At 43.2% G+C, this 13,429-nt stretch overlaps 5 non-coding genes across 5 annotated transcripts; all 5 read right to left on the bottom strand.

The window, feature by feature from the left end:
• Positions 1-761: 761 nt before the first annotated feature.
• On the bottom strand, positions 762-833 carry trnae-uuc (transfer RNA glutamic acid (anticodon UUC)). Its single transcript has one exon. It is a non-coding gene; the product is annotated as a tRNA-Glu (tRNA).
• A 531-nt stretch (positions 834-1,364) lies between these two features.
• Positions 1,365-1,438, bottom strand: trnai-aau (transfer RNA isoleucine (anticodon AAU)). Its single transcript has one exon. It is a non-coding gene; the product is annotated as a tRNA-Ile (tRNA).
• Positions 1,439-3,020: 1,582 nt separating this feature from the next.
• On the bottom strand, positions 3,021-3,092 carry trnae-uuc (transfer RNA glutamic acid (anticodon UUC)). The gene has a single exon. It is a non-coding gene; the product is annotated as a tRNA-Glu (tRNA).
• A 2,190-nt stretch (positions 3,093-5,282) lies between these two features.
• Positions 5,283-5,354, bottom strand: trnae-uuc (transfer RNA glutamic acid (anticodon UUC)). The gene has a single exon. It is a non-coding gene; the product is annotated as a tRNA-Glu (tRNA).
• A 529-nt stretch (positions 5,355-5,883) lies between these two features.
• Positions 5,884-5,957, bottom strand: trnai-aau (transfer RNA isoleucine (anticodon AAU)). Its single transcript has one exon. It is a non-coding gene; the product is annotated as a tRNA-Ile (tRNA).
• Positions 5,958-13,429: the final 7,472 nt, after the last annotated feature.

Raw genomic sequence — 13,429 nt, 5'->3', positions numbered from 1 at the left:
TTGCACAACAGGCTCGATCTCACCGTCTTGAAGACAAAGTGAAATATAATGGAGAGTTTATAACTGTTTGAGAACATAAAATGTCAGTAACATACCCCGTTCTTTTCTCGACACTGATGGGCTGTGAAAAGGGAGACCGGCCGAAGTCCCACTTACCCGCACTGACCCCGAGGCAAGGTGAAATTCTAACTGGTTCAGTCCATAGCAGTGCTATGCTGAAGAGAGATAAGTGTCGCGAATAAAGGAGAGATTAAACAATACTGATGTTGAATGTCGGTTAGATCAATCACTCCATGAATTCACTGCTGGGAAATTCAGGGCTTGTAAATTGCCTGTGAACGCTAAACATAGCCAATGTGCAATGTAGGAGGGGCCCAGGCCAAATGAATGCTCGGGATAAATTATCAGTGGCCATGGCCCAGGCATTCACTGATTCCAGTCTTGCACACGGAGCTAAGTTTAAAATGCTGAATATTTCCACACTGGCAATGCATTGACAGATGGTAAGCTAGAGTGATGTGCCGCAAAAATGTACACGGAAGGCTAAAGTTAGCCATGATTGGCAACATTTATGGTGTCAATCAGCACTTGTTGAGCGAGATCTCCTCATTTCCTGCTGACTTTAAAACGGAAGGCACAGAAGTGTATGCTGTATCACTGCAACGAATGATGCGCTGCTGATGGTTGGGGCAGCAAGAGTGCAATGAGCTGTAAATTTGTTCAGGAACAGCCTTGCAGTTCAAACGGCCGAAAATACATTGTACCCTGACCGGGAATCGAACCCGGGCCGCAGCGGTGAAAGCGCCGAATCCTAACCACTAGACCACCAGGGAAGCTGCTGCACATTTGCTTGCCAACATACAGACCAACACAGTCTGTCCTGCTTGCTCCTTCCAAATTCTCACCATATTCGCGCCAGGAAATACTGTTCGGAGAAAATGGCATTTTTTGTGGAGAGCACTACAGATATGTCCGCGCATCCACAGCATCACGTGCGGGTCGGCATCCACTGAAATCTATTTCATTCTGTCCTTTTCTCGGGATTTTTCACACTCGGTGCCGGGTGAACATTTCATTTGGTGTTTTTGTGCTGAACTGCAGTCTTTTGCCCATCTCCAGGCGACAGAACCGTTCTGTCTGTCTGTTTCTACTTTGGAGCATTTATAGGAACAGGCCTCCGGTTCATCGTTTATCAGCAAACCAAGAAACACAAATAAACAGAAAGATGTGCCTCTCAACCCCGTCGGCAAATGACTGTTATTCTCAAATAATTCCCAACCCTTGGGATTCTGTGTGGATTTGTTTCATTATAAAGATTTTCAACGTGACCAAAAACCGAATAAAAATTATGAAAAACACTGGAATGGCCCGTACGGGGATCGAACCCGCGACCTTGGCGTCATTAGCACCACGCTCTAACCAACTGAGCTAACCGGCCACAAATTGTGTTAACGTTGCGTGAAAGCTCAGTCTGCGGGGATTGTGTTTCCAACTCACACTGGGAGACAGATTTCCTGCATAAACATTGAACACATCACATCGCTTAAACATTGTTCACTGTTCATCTACAACACTGCGCAGAGTGCAAATAGAACGTAACAGAAAAAGAGCGCTAAATCTAAAAACAATTCACGTTGAAAATTATTATCACGCAACCGCTGAACAGCCCACTGTCCCGATATAAAATCAGCCATTACCCTTAGAATGAAGGGAACGCGAAATAACCAGAAATTGCTGAAACACGGGATTGAACCAGGAACCATCTGGATCTTAAGTCAAACGCCTTCCCAACTCAACTATTTCGGCGTGACAGTGAACGAAGCAAAGTTTTCTCACACCTTTTTGAAAGAAAACCTGACCCCGGATTGAATTGCCCCACCCACTCAGTCCTCATTTCGGGGCAATGGGTCCCAAACACATCTCAGAGCTCAGGTTGTGTTAATGTAAAGTATAATGATACCGAAAATCTTAATGCTCATGTTCCGTTATCACTGCCCACGACGCAGGCAGTGGTCCTGTACACGTTGCTAAGTTCTAAATGTGTATTTTTTCGCACTGGCAATGAATTAACTGATATCTGTGCTGTGATCAACTAGGTTTCTTCGGGTGATGTCGTGCAAGAACGTAATGGAAGCCTAATTATATTGGTGATTGTTCTCACACTGCAGTTAAATGTTGGCAAACTTACAGTGTCAATCAGCAATTCTAGTTCCACATGTTGATTTAATGTTCTGCTGAAGTGTTCAGAAAGAAACAAAGCTTGCACAACAGGCTCGATCTCACCGTCTTGAAGACACAGTGAAATATACTGGAGAGTTTATAACTGTTTGAGAACAAAAAATGTCAGTAACATACCCCGTTCTTTTCTCGACACTGATGGGCTGTGAAAGGGAGACCGGCCGAAGTCCCACTTAGCCGCACTGACCCCGAGGCAAGGTGAAATTCTAACAGGTTCAGTCCATAGCAGTGCTATGCTGAAGAGAGATAAGTGTCGCGAATAAAGGAGAGATTTAACAATACTGAAGTTGAATGTCGGTTAGATCAATCACTCCATGAATTCACTGCTGGGAAATTCAGGGCTTGTAAATTGCCTGTGAACGCTAAACATAGCCAATGTGCAATATAGGAGGGGCCCAGGCCAAATGAATGCTCGGGATAAGTTATCATTGGCCATGTCCCAGGCATTCACTGATTCCAGTCTTGCACACGGAGCTAAGTTTAAAATGCTGAATATTTCCACACTGGCAATGCATTGACAGATGGTAAGCTAGAGTGATGTGCCGCAAAAATGTACACGGAAGGCTAAAGTTAGCCATGATTGGCAACATTTACGGTGTCAATCAGCACTTGTTGAGCGAGATCTCCTCAGTTCCTGCTGACTTTAAAACGGAAGGCACAGAAGTGTATGCTGTATCACTGCAACGAATGATGCGCTGCTGATGGTTGGGGCAGCAACAGTGCAATGAGCTGTAAATTTGTTCAGGAACAGCCTTGCAGTTCAAACGGCCGAAAATACATTGTACCCTGACCGGGAATCGAACCCGGGCCGCAGCGGTGAAAGCACCGAATCCTAACCACTAGACCACCAGGGAAGCTGCTGCACATTTGCTTGCCAACAAGCAGACAAACACAGTCTGTCCTGCTTGCTCCTTCCAAATTCTCACCATATTCGCGCCAGGAAAAACTGTTCGGAGCAAATGGCATTTTTTGTGGAGAGCACTACAGATATGTCCGCGCATCCACAGCATCACGTGCGGGTCGGCATCCACTGAAATCTATTTCATTCTGTCCTTTTCTCGGGATTTTTCACACTCGGTGCCGGGTGAACATTTCATTTGGTGTTTTTGTCCTGAACTGCAGTCTTTTGCCCATCTCCAGGCGACAGAACCGTTCTGTCTGTCTGTTTCTACTTTGGAGCATTTACAGGAACAGCCCTCCGGTTCATCGTTTATCAGCAAACCAAGAAACACAAATAAACAGAAAGATGTGCCTCTCAACCCCGTCGGCAAATGACTGTTATTCCAAATAATTCCCAACCCTTGGGATTCTGTGTGGATTTGTTTCATTATAAAGATTTGATTTTCAACGTGACCAAAAACCGAATAAAAATTATGAAAAACACTGGAATGGCCCGTACGGGGATCGAACCCGCGACCTTGGCGTTATTAGCACCTACTCGAACCAACTGAGCTAACCGGCCACAAATTGTGTTTAAGTTGCGTGAAAGCTCAGTCTGCGGGGATTGTGTTTCCAACTCACACTGGGAGACAGATTTCCTGCATAAACATTGAACACATCACATCGCTTAAACATTGTTCACTGTTTATCTACAACACTGCGCAGAGTGTAAATAGAACGTAACAGAAAAAGAGCGCTAAATCTAAAAACAATTCACGTTGAAAATTATTATCACGCAACCGCTGAACAGCCCACTGTCCCGATATAAAATCAGCCATTACCCTTAGAATGAAGGGAACGCGAAATAACCAGAAATTGCTGAAACACGGGATTGAACCAGGAACCATCTGGATCTTAAGTCAAACGCCTTCCCAACTCAACTATTTCGGCGTGACAGTGAACGAAGCAAAGTTTTCTCACACCTTTTTGAAAGAAAACCTGACCCCGGATTGAATTGCCCCACCCACTCAGTCCTCATTTCGGGGCAATGGGTCCCAAACACATCTCAGAGCTCAGGTTGTGTTAATGTAAAGTATAATGATACCGAAAATCTTAATGCTCATGTTCCGTTATCACTGCCCACGACGCAGGCAGTGGTCCTGTACACGTTGCTAAGTTCTAAATGTGTATTTTTTCGCACTGGCAATGAATTAACTGATATCTGTGCTGTGATCAACTAGGTTTCTTCGGGTGATGTCGTGCAAGAACGTAATGGAAGCCTAATTATATTGGTGATTGTTCTCACACTGCAGTTAAATGTTGGCAAACTTACAGTGTCAATCAGCAATTCTAGTTCCACATGTTGATTTAATGTTCTGCTGAAGTGTTCAGAAAGAAACAAAGCTTGCACAACAGGCTCGATCTCACCGTCTTGAAGACACAGTGAAATATACTGGAGAGTTTATAACTGTTTGAGAACAAAAAATGTCAGTAACATACCCCGTTCTTTTCTCGACACTGATGGGCTGTGAAAGGGAGACCGGCCGAAGTCCCACTTAGCCGCACTGACCCCGAGGCAAGGTGAAATTCTAACAGGTTCAGTCCATAGCAGTGCTATGCTGAAGAGAGATAAGTGTCGCGAATAAAGGAGAGATTTAACAATACTGATGTTGAATGTCGGTTAGATCAATCACTCCATGAATTCACTGCTGGGAAATTCAGGGCTTGTAAATTGCCTGTGAACGCTAAACATAGCCAATGTGCAATATAGGAGGGGCCCAGGCCAAATGAATGCTCGGGATAAGTTATCATTGGCCATGTCCCAGGCATTCACTGATTCCAGTCTTGCACACGGAGCTAAGTTTAAAATGCTGAATATTTCCACACTGGCAATGCATTGACAGATGGTAAGCTAGAGTGATGTGCCGCAAAAATGTACACGGAAGGCTAAAGTTAGCCATGATTGGCAACATTTACGGTGTCAATCAGCACTTGTTGAGCGAGATCTCCTCATTTCCTGCTGACTTTAAAACGGAAGGCACAGAAGTGTATGCTGTATCACTGCAACGAATGATGCGCTGCTGATGGTTGGGGCAGCAAGAGTGCAATAAGCTGTAAATTTGTTCAGGAACAGCCTTGCAGTTCAAACGGCCGAAAATACATTGTACCCTGACCGGGAATCGAACCCGGGCCGCAGCGGTGAAAGCACCGAATCCTAACCACTAGACCACCAGGGAAGCTGCTGCACATTTGCTTGCCAACAAGCAGACCAACACAGTCTGTCCTGCTTGCTCCTTCCAAATTCTCACCATATTCGCGCCAGGAAAAACTGTTCGGAGCAAATGGCATTTTTTGTGGAGAGCACTACAGATATGTCCGCGCATCCACAGCATCACGTGCGGGTCGGCATCCACTGAAATCTATTTCATTCTGTCCTTTTCTCGGGATTTTTCACACTCGGTGCCGGGTGAACATTTCATTTGGTGTTTTTGTCCTGAACTGCAGTCTTTTGCCCATCTCCAGGCGACCGAACCGTTCTGTCTGTCTGTTTCTACTTTGGAGCATTTACAGGAACAGCCCTCCGGTTCATCGTTTATCAGCAAACCAAGAAACACAAATAAACAGAAAGATGTGCCTCTCAACCCCGTCGGCAAATGACTGTTATTCCAAATAATTCCGAACCCTTGGGATTCTGTGTGGATTTGTTTCATTATAAAGATTTTCAACGTGACCAAAAACCGAATAAAATTATGAAAAACACTGGAATGGCCCGTACGGGGATCGAACCCGCGACCTTGGCGTTATTAGCACCACGCTCTAACCAACTGAGCTAACCGGCCACAAATTGTGTTAACCTTGCGTGAAAGCTCAGTCTGCGGGGATTGTGTTTCCAACTCACACTGGGAGACAGATTTCCTGCATAAACATTGAACACATCACATCGCTTAAACATTGTTCACTGTTCATCTACAACACTGCGCAGAGTGTAAATAGAACGTAACAGAAAAAGAGCGCTAAATCTAAAAACAATTCACGTGAAAATTATTATCACGCAACCGCTGAACAGCCCACTGTCCCGATATAAAATCAGCCATTACCCTTAGAATGAAGGGAACGCGAAAAAAACAGAAATTGCTGAAACACGGGATTGAACCAGGAACCATCTAGATCTTCAGTCAAACGCCTTCCCAACTCAACTATTTCGGCGTGACAGTGATCGAAGCAAAGTTTTCTCACACCTTTTTGAAAGAAAACCTGACCCTGGAATGAATTGCGCCGCCCACTCAGTCCTCATTTCGGGGCAATGGGTCCCAAACACATCTCAGAGCTCAGGTTGTGTTAATGTAAAGTGTAATGATAACGAAAATCTTAATGCTCATGTTCCGTTATCACTGCCCACGACGCAGGCAGTGGTCCTGTACACGTTGCTAAGTTCAAAATGTGTATTTTTTCGCACTGGCAATGAATTAACTGATATCTGTGCTGTGATCAACTAGGTTTCTTAGGGTGATGTCGTGCAAGAACGTAATGGAAGCCTAATTATATTGGTGATTGTTCTCACACTGCAGTTAAATGTTGGCAAACTTACAGTGTCAATCAGCAATTCTAGTTCCACATGTTGATTTAATGTTCTGCTGAAGTGTTCTTAAATAAACAAAGCTTGCACAACAGGCTCGATCTCACCGTCTTGAAGACACAGTGAAATATACTGGAGAGTTTATAACTGTTTGAGAACATAAAATGTCAGTAAAATACCCCGTTCTTTTCTCGACACTGATGGGCTGTGATAGGGAGACCGGCCGAAGTCCCACTTCGCCGCACTGACCCCGAGGAAAGGTGACATTCTAACATGTTCAGTCCATAGCAGTGCTATGCTGAAGAGAGATAAGTGTCGCGAATAAAGGAGAGATTTAACAATACTGAATTGAATGTCGGTTAGATCAATCACTCCATGAATTCACTGCTGGGAAATTCAGAGCTTGTAAATTGCCTCTGAACGCTAAACATAGACACACAGTGAGCCAATGTGCAATATAGGAGGGGCCCAGGCCAAATGAATGCTCTGGATAAGTTATCAGTGGCCATGGCCCAGGCATTCACTGATTGCAGTCTTGCACACGTTGCTAAGTTTAAAATGCTGAATATTTCCACACTGGCAATGCATTGACAGATGGTAAGCTAGAGTAATGTGCCGCAATAAGGACTAATAAGGATTTCCTTCAGTTCCTCCTTCTCACTGGACCCTCGGTTCCCAGTATTTAAGGAAGGTTATTTTGTGTCTTCCTTCGTGAAGACGGAAGAAAACTATTTCTTTAATTTGGTCTGCCATTTTTTTCCTCATTATAAATTCATGTGATTCTGAATGCAAGGCAGCTACTTTTGTCTTCACTAATCTCTTTCTTTTCACATATATATAGAAGCTTTTGCAGTCAGTTTTTATGTTCCCTGCAAGCTTACTCTCATACTCTATTTTCCCCCTCCCAATTAAAGCCTTTGTCCTCCTCCTGCTGAATTCGAAATTTCTCCCAATCGTCAGGTTTGCTTCTTTTTCAGGCCAATTTATATGCCTCTCTCTTGCATTTAAAACTATCCCTAATTTCCCTTGTTAGCCACGATTGAGCCACCCTCCCCTTTTTATTGTTACGCCAGACTGGGATGTACAATTGTTGAAGTTCATCTATGTGATCTTTAAATGTCTGCTGTTGTAGCTTCTCATCCCGCACTGAGATTATCAGCTTTTACTCTATGACTAAACAGCTTTCAGTTCCTACTTTGCACAGCCAGCTAACAAACTAATGTCGATTGCTAAGTCTTCCACGGGACATATTAATGGTGGCAGATGGACTCAGTAATTGCCCTTTTTCATAATTTGATTGAATTTAATGATAAGACATACAACCAATGCATATTATATCATAGCTGATGTGTCAGCTCTGTCTGAGTGGGTACCACTGTTGCCTGTGTGGAAGAAGGCACTGCGTTTAAGCCCAACTTCTAGGCCAACACTCCCAATTACATATGGAGGTTCTGCTGCACTGTCAAAACTCTTGCATATAAAACATTAATCAGAGGGCCCTGTTTGCTCTCTCCGTAGAAACCCTCTTTTCCAAAAAGAACACGGGATTTCTTCCGATGTCCAGTCAATATTTAACCCTTAACCAACATCTTTGATAAATAAACAGATTATCTGCTAATTTGCACATTGCTGTAATGGGAGCTTGCTGTGTACAATTTTTCTGGTGCGTTTCCTCCATAACAACATTGACTACATTTCACAAATAGTTAATTGGCTGTGAAGTGCTGTGGGACTTTGAGTAATTTAAATTGCGATATAAATCCACGCCTTTCTTATGATTTCGACATGTAATTGTTCGTACAGAATATCGCCAATAGTCTCCCACTGCAGTGATAGCGCAAACTTGGCACGTCTCCATTTCAAATTCCAACTCAACAGTTCACCAATATTCTACAGAGAAACACAAAATCTGCAAGTATACATCAAGTTCAGCAAAAGTTCACCATTGACATCTTTCATAGATTTCGTCAATGTTTCATAACTATTGGTGTTTGACCCTAACTGCAGCCTTTGATCTCATACATATCATCAGTATTTCCAACTGATGGGCAATTCTCTCCACAACCATGAGGTGAAACACCAACAACAATGTATGTAGCATCTTTAATGTAGTGACAGGTCTCAAAGCGCTTCACGGGTGTATTATGTGAAAAAACATTTGACACCGAGACGCATAAGTAGAAATTAGTTCAGGTGACCAAAAGCTTTCAAAGGGGATATGTTTAAAGGAGAGTCTTCAAGGAACAAAGAGCGATAGAGAGGTGGAAATATTTAAGCAGGGAGTTCTCGAGTTTGGGGCTAGGCAACAATGATTGAGCGGTTATAATCAGGGATGCTCTAGAGGGCAGAATTTGAGGAGCGCAGACATCTTGTGGGGATTGTTGGGCTGGAGGAGATGACAGAGATAGGGAGGGACGAGGCCATGGAGGGATTTGAAAATAAGGATAAGAATTTTGAAATAGAGGCGTTGCTGAACCAGAAGCTAATGTAAGTCAGCGAGCACAGGGTTGACGGGTGAGCAGAAATCAAAGAGTTTCTAATGACCAAATCGATGGAATGCGGTTAAAATGTGCATTGACCAACGGGTGGTGCCTCATTAGGGAATCCTTTGGTTGAGCGAATCCAAAGCCACCGTCCTCACAGGGACCATGTGGCATTTCCTAATTCTACTGATGAGTTAATTCGCACCCAGCTTTGCCTGTTAAGAAGGGAATGGAAGGGTTAGATCAAGTGAGTGGGAGTGGACTGAAGTGGAGCTTGAACACCGCGCACATCAGTTATGGGAAATGGTCAGTTACTGTGCTCAATCTTCAATTGTTCTCTGTGTCTCTTCCATATTGTTGATAGGAATTTAATATCATCTGATTTTCCAAGTTAACTATCAAATTTGGCAAAAAGTACAAAATTGTGGCATTCCTATTGGAGGTACCCCAGCTGATAAATATAAGATCAGTTCACAATTGCAGAAGGGTAAAGTTCTTCATGGTAAATAGCGAATGGGCAACTGGGTAGTTTCTATTGCCAATAACTACCTGACCCTTTGAGGTGGACACCACCCGGGACTGTAAAATAAGGAAGGAGCGACTCTATCTCTCCTTGCTGCAAGTGGGCACCGGATTTTAGGAACATAGGACAGGAAGAGCATATTCAGACCCTCGATACTGTAATATAGCCTGAGGAGGATGCAATTCTGCCCCTCAATCCTATTTCATAGGAAAAGGAGCAGGCGATTCTGCACCTGAAGCCTGTTAAATAGGAACAGACATATGCTGTTCAGGCCCTCGCTACTGTTATATAGGAAATGGAGAATTACTTTTTGCCCCCACACCCGCCTGCCGGAGCCTGCAACATAGCAACAGGAGGAGGCCGTTCAGCTCCTCGAGCCAGTTTCATCGGAACAGGAGGAGGTCATTGACCCCTTTACACCTGTTACTTATGAACAGGAGGAGGCCATTTAGATTTTTCGAAACATTTACTTTGGAACATCAGGATGCCATTCAGTCCCTCGCAATGTTTACATAGGAAAAAGAGGAGGTTAATTACCCGCTCATGCCTGTTACATATGAACAGGAGGATGTCACTAACCCGATCATGTCTGTTACACGGGAACAGAAGGAAGCTGTTCAACATCTCAAGCCTGCACCACCATTGAGTTAGATAATGGCTGATGGATATCTCAATTGCATTTTTACGCATTTACTCCAAATCCCTCAAAATGTGTTCAACATACATCTATCCATCCTGTAATCAAATGCTTCCTATTGGCCTCCTCAGTGCTCTTCATCTTTGTGCCATAACGGTGTACATTTATCCAGAAATTTAGCCCATAATCTCATACTCCTTTTCAGTATTTCAATTTAAGGCTGCAATCCACCATAAAAGTTGACAGTCTCTTTGGGAACTATTAAGAAATGACCATTTCATTCTGATCTTAATCCACACAGAAGGGGTAAAACAGGATGCGAATGAACTGAACTCTTGCATTGGATAAGGACATCTTCGCCTAATGAGAATAGTGGTATGGGATATGTTTATATCATTGAGGTCGCCAGTGGTGAGTGAATCATATAAAGAACGAAGCCCTATTTATAAACATGATTCACAATATTAGATTATTCCAAAGTGCTTTACAATCAATTCAGCGCCTTGTTTTTAAGAGTGTAGTCAATATTGTAAATGGGAAACACGGCAGCCAATTTGAACAGAACAAGTTCCCACACATAGCGATCTGATCATAAACTGTTAATCTGTCTTTTTTAATTATGTTAGTTGAGGGACAAATGCAGGCCAGAACACCAGGGTGAACTCTAGTGCTCTACTTGCAATAGTGCCATGTATCATTAAAGTCCATCTGAGAGTGAAGTCTGGGCCTGGTTCTCCCGAATCGTCCAAAAGCCGGAATTGCTGACAGAAGAGCGCCCCCTGAATACTGTCAATGGAAGTGCAGACCTAGAATATGTGCTCAACTCTGTGCAGTGGGATTTGACCCCCCCACCTTCTGACTCAAAGGCCAGAATGACGTGAACGATGTCAACCATAGGGACATTATCTCTGGGTCGAAAGGCTTTGGGTTCAAGCGCCTCTCCAGGGACCTGTGCACAAAGTTTAGACCAACACTCCCAGTGCATTATTGAGGGAGTGCTGCGCTGTCGCTGGTGCTGTCTTTCAGATCAGATGTTAAAACGAGGGCCTCGTCTGCTCTCTCATGTGAACGTAAAATCTCATGTGGCAATATTTTCGAAAAAGAGCAGGCGAAGTGTCTCCGGTTCCCGGTCCAATATTGATAGTTTTCTACAATTAATCTAAAGCAGATTATCCAATCATTGTCGCAATCCTGTAGTTGGAGGTTGCTGAGTTCAAATTTGGCTGCCGCATTTCTTACATTGCAACAGTGACAGCAATTAAAAAATGCATACTTTTCTGTAAAGCGCTTTGGGACGTCCTCAGGTCATGAAAGACGCTGGGCACTGGAGTCTGCGCATGATCTTTCGAAGAGCAATCCAGTTAATCCCACTCCCCCAATCTTTCACCATAATCCCTTCATTTTTTCTTCAATTATTTACACCATTCCCTTTTGAATGCCACGATTGAATCTGCCTCCGCCGCTCTATCAGACAGTATATTCCAAATCCTAACCACTCTTTGCGAAAAATAAATTTTCCTCCTGCGGCCTCTGGTTCTTTTGACAACCTCCTTAAATCTGGCTATCGACCATTTAGAGCTTTGAAACAGTTTCGCTTTATTTACTCTATCTAAATACGTCATGATTTTTAACACCACTATCAAATCTCCTCTTAGCCCTCTCTGCTTTAAGGATAAAAAGTCCAGCTTCTCTCGTCTATCCCAATAACTATAATGCCCCATCCTTGTAACTATTTTAGCCTTCTGTACCTTCTATAATAGTCATGTTCTTCCAAAAATGTGCTCCCCAGAATTGGACACAATCCAGCCGGGGCAGAACTAATGTCTTATATAGGTTCAGCAAAATATCTTAGCTTTTGTAATCTATGCTGCTACTAATAAAGCGCCGGATCCCATTTGCTTTATGAACTTCTCTGCTAATTTGTCCAGCCAAAGTCGAACATTAGGAACTGGAGAATGGTTTAATGTTCTCCTGTCACACCTGCCCGCCAGAGCCTGCTAAAATGCCAAACATTTATGAAAGAACTCCCGCAGGTCTCTCTGCTCTTGCACCCCCTTTAAAAGTGTACATTTCAGTGTTTATAGTCTCTCCTCATTCTTAGTACCAAATCTATTCCCCCACACTTCTCTGCTTTGATATATGTTTGAAATGTGCCCGTCTATTCCACCAGCCCGCCTATGTGTTTTAACGTCTATCACTATCTTCCTCACTGCGAACTACACTTCTAAGTTTTGTATAATCTTCAAATTTCAAAAATATGTCCCCCGTGTTCCCAAGAGCAAGTCATTAATGTATATCAGAAACAGCAGGAGTCCTGGCAATAAACCTTGGGAATGCCACATGATAATCCTATCTTACGTTTCCTTTTATTTCTGCTTTTAGTTTTTAATACGCAATATTATCAAACCTCTCTCACTGAAGGGATTGCTTAATCTTGACACGTCTCAGTTTCAGTTCCATCTGAAGTGTTCAACAAGATGATATTTTTACAAAGCAAAGCAGAATCTGCACGTTCACTTGAGGTTTCACCACAGTTCTGTTTTGAGATCTTTGGCAGCTTTTGTCAAATTGTCATAACTAGTTACATTATTGCCAAAATGCAGCTTTTAATCTCATGCACATTGTTAGTATTTCCATCTGATGGGGCAATTCTCTCCGCAACCGGGGCATATTGATCAACGAGATTATAATGATCGGGAAGTGTAATTGGACCTAACCAGGGAGTCCAGATTTTGAGCAGATACAAGCCCAACATTTTTCAAAGGCCAAGATTGCATTTTTCAATTCAAGCATTCAATTAATTCACATTGTGCTTTATGTGTTTAGAAGGTTATGGTGATAGGGTTAGATGTAGATGGCTGGGAGGAGGCTCCTGCGCAGCTTAAACACTGACATGCTCCAGTTGGAGGAACTGGTCTTTCACTGTGCTGTACGTTGGGTGTAAGTATATCTTCAATACAGTTATTGAGAACCATTTATGGTCATGTGAGATTCCAAGTTAAGATTCGAATTTGGAAAAGGAGTAGAGAATTATGGCATTCCGATTGGAGGTCGCCTGGCGGATGTGATGAAGGTCAGTTCCCAAATGAAGA

Source organism: Pristiophorus japonicus, unplaced genomic scaffold (assembly GCF_044704955.1).
Source record: "Pristiophorus japonicus isolate sPriJap1 unplaced genomic scaffold, sPriJap1.hap1 HAP1_SCAFFOLD_81, whole genome shotgun sequence".
NCBI lineage: Eukaryota > Metazoa > Chordata > Chondrichthyes > Pristiophoridae > Pristiophorus > Pristiophorus japonicus.
This window is presented reverse-complemented; position numbering and strand designations above follow the sequence as displayed.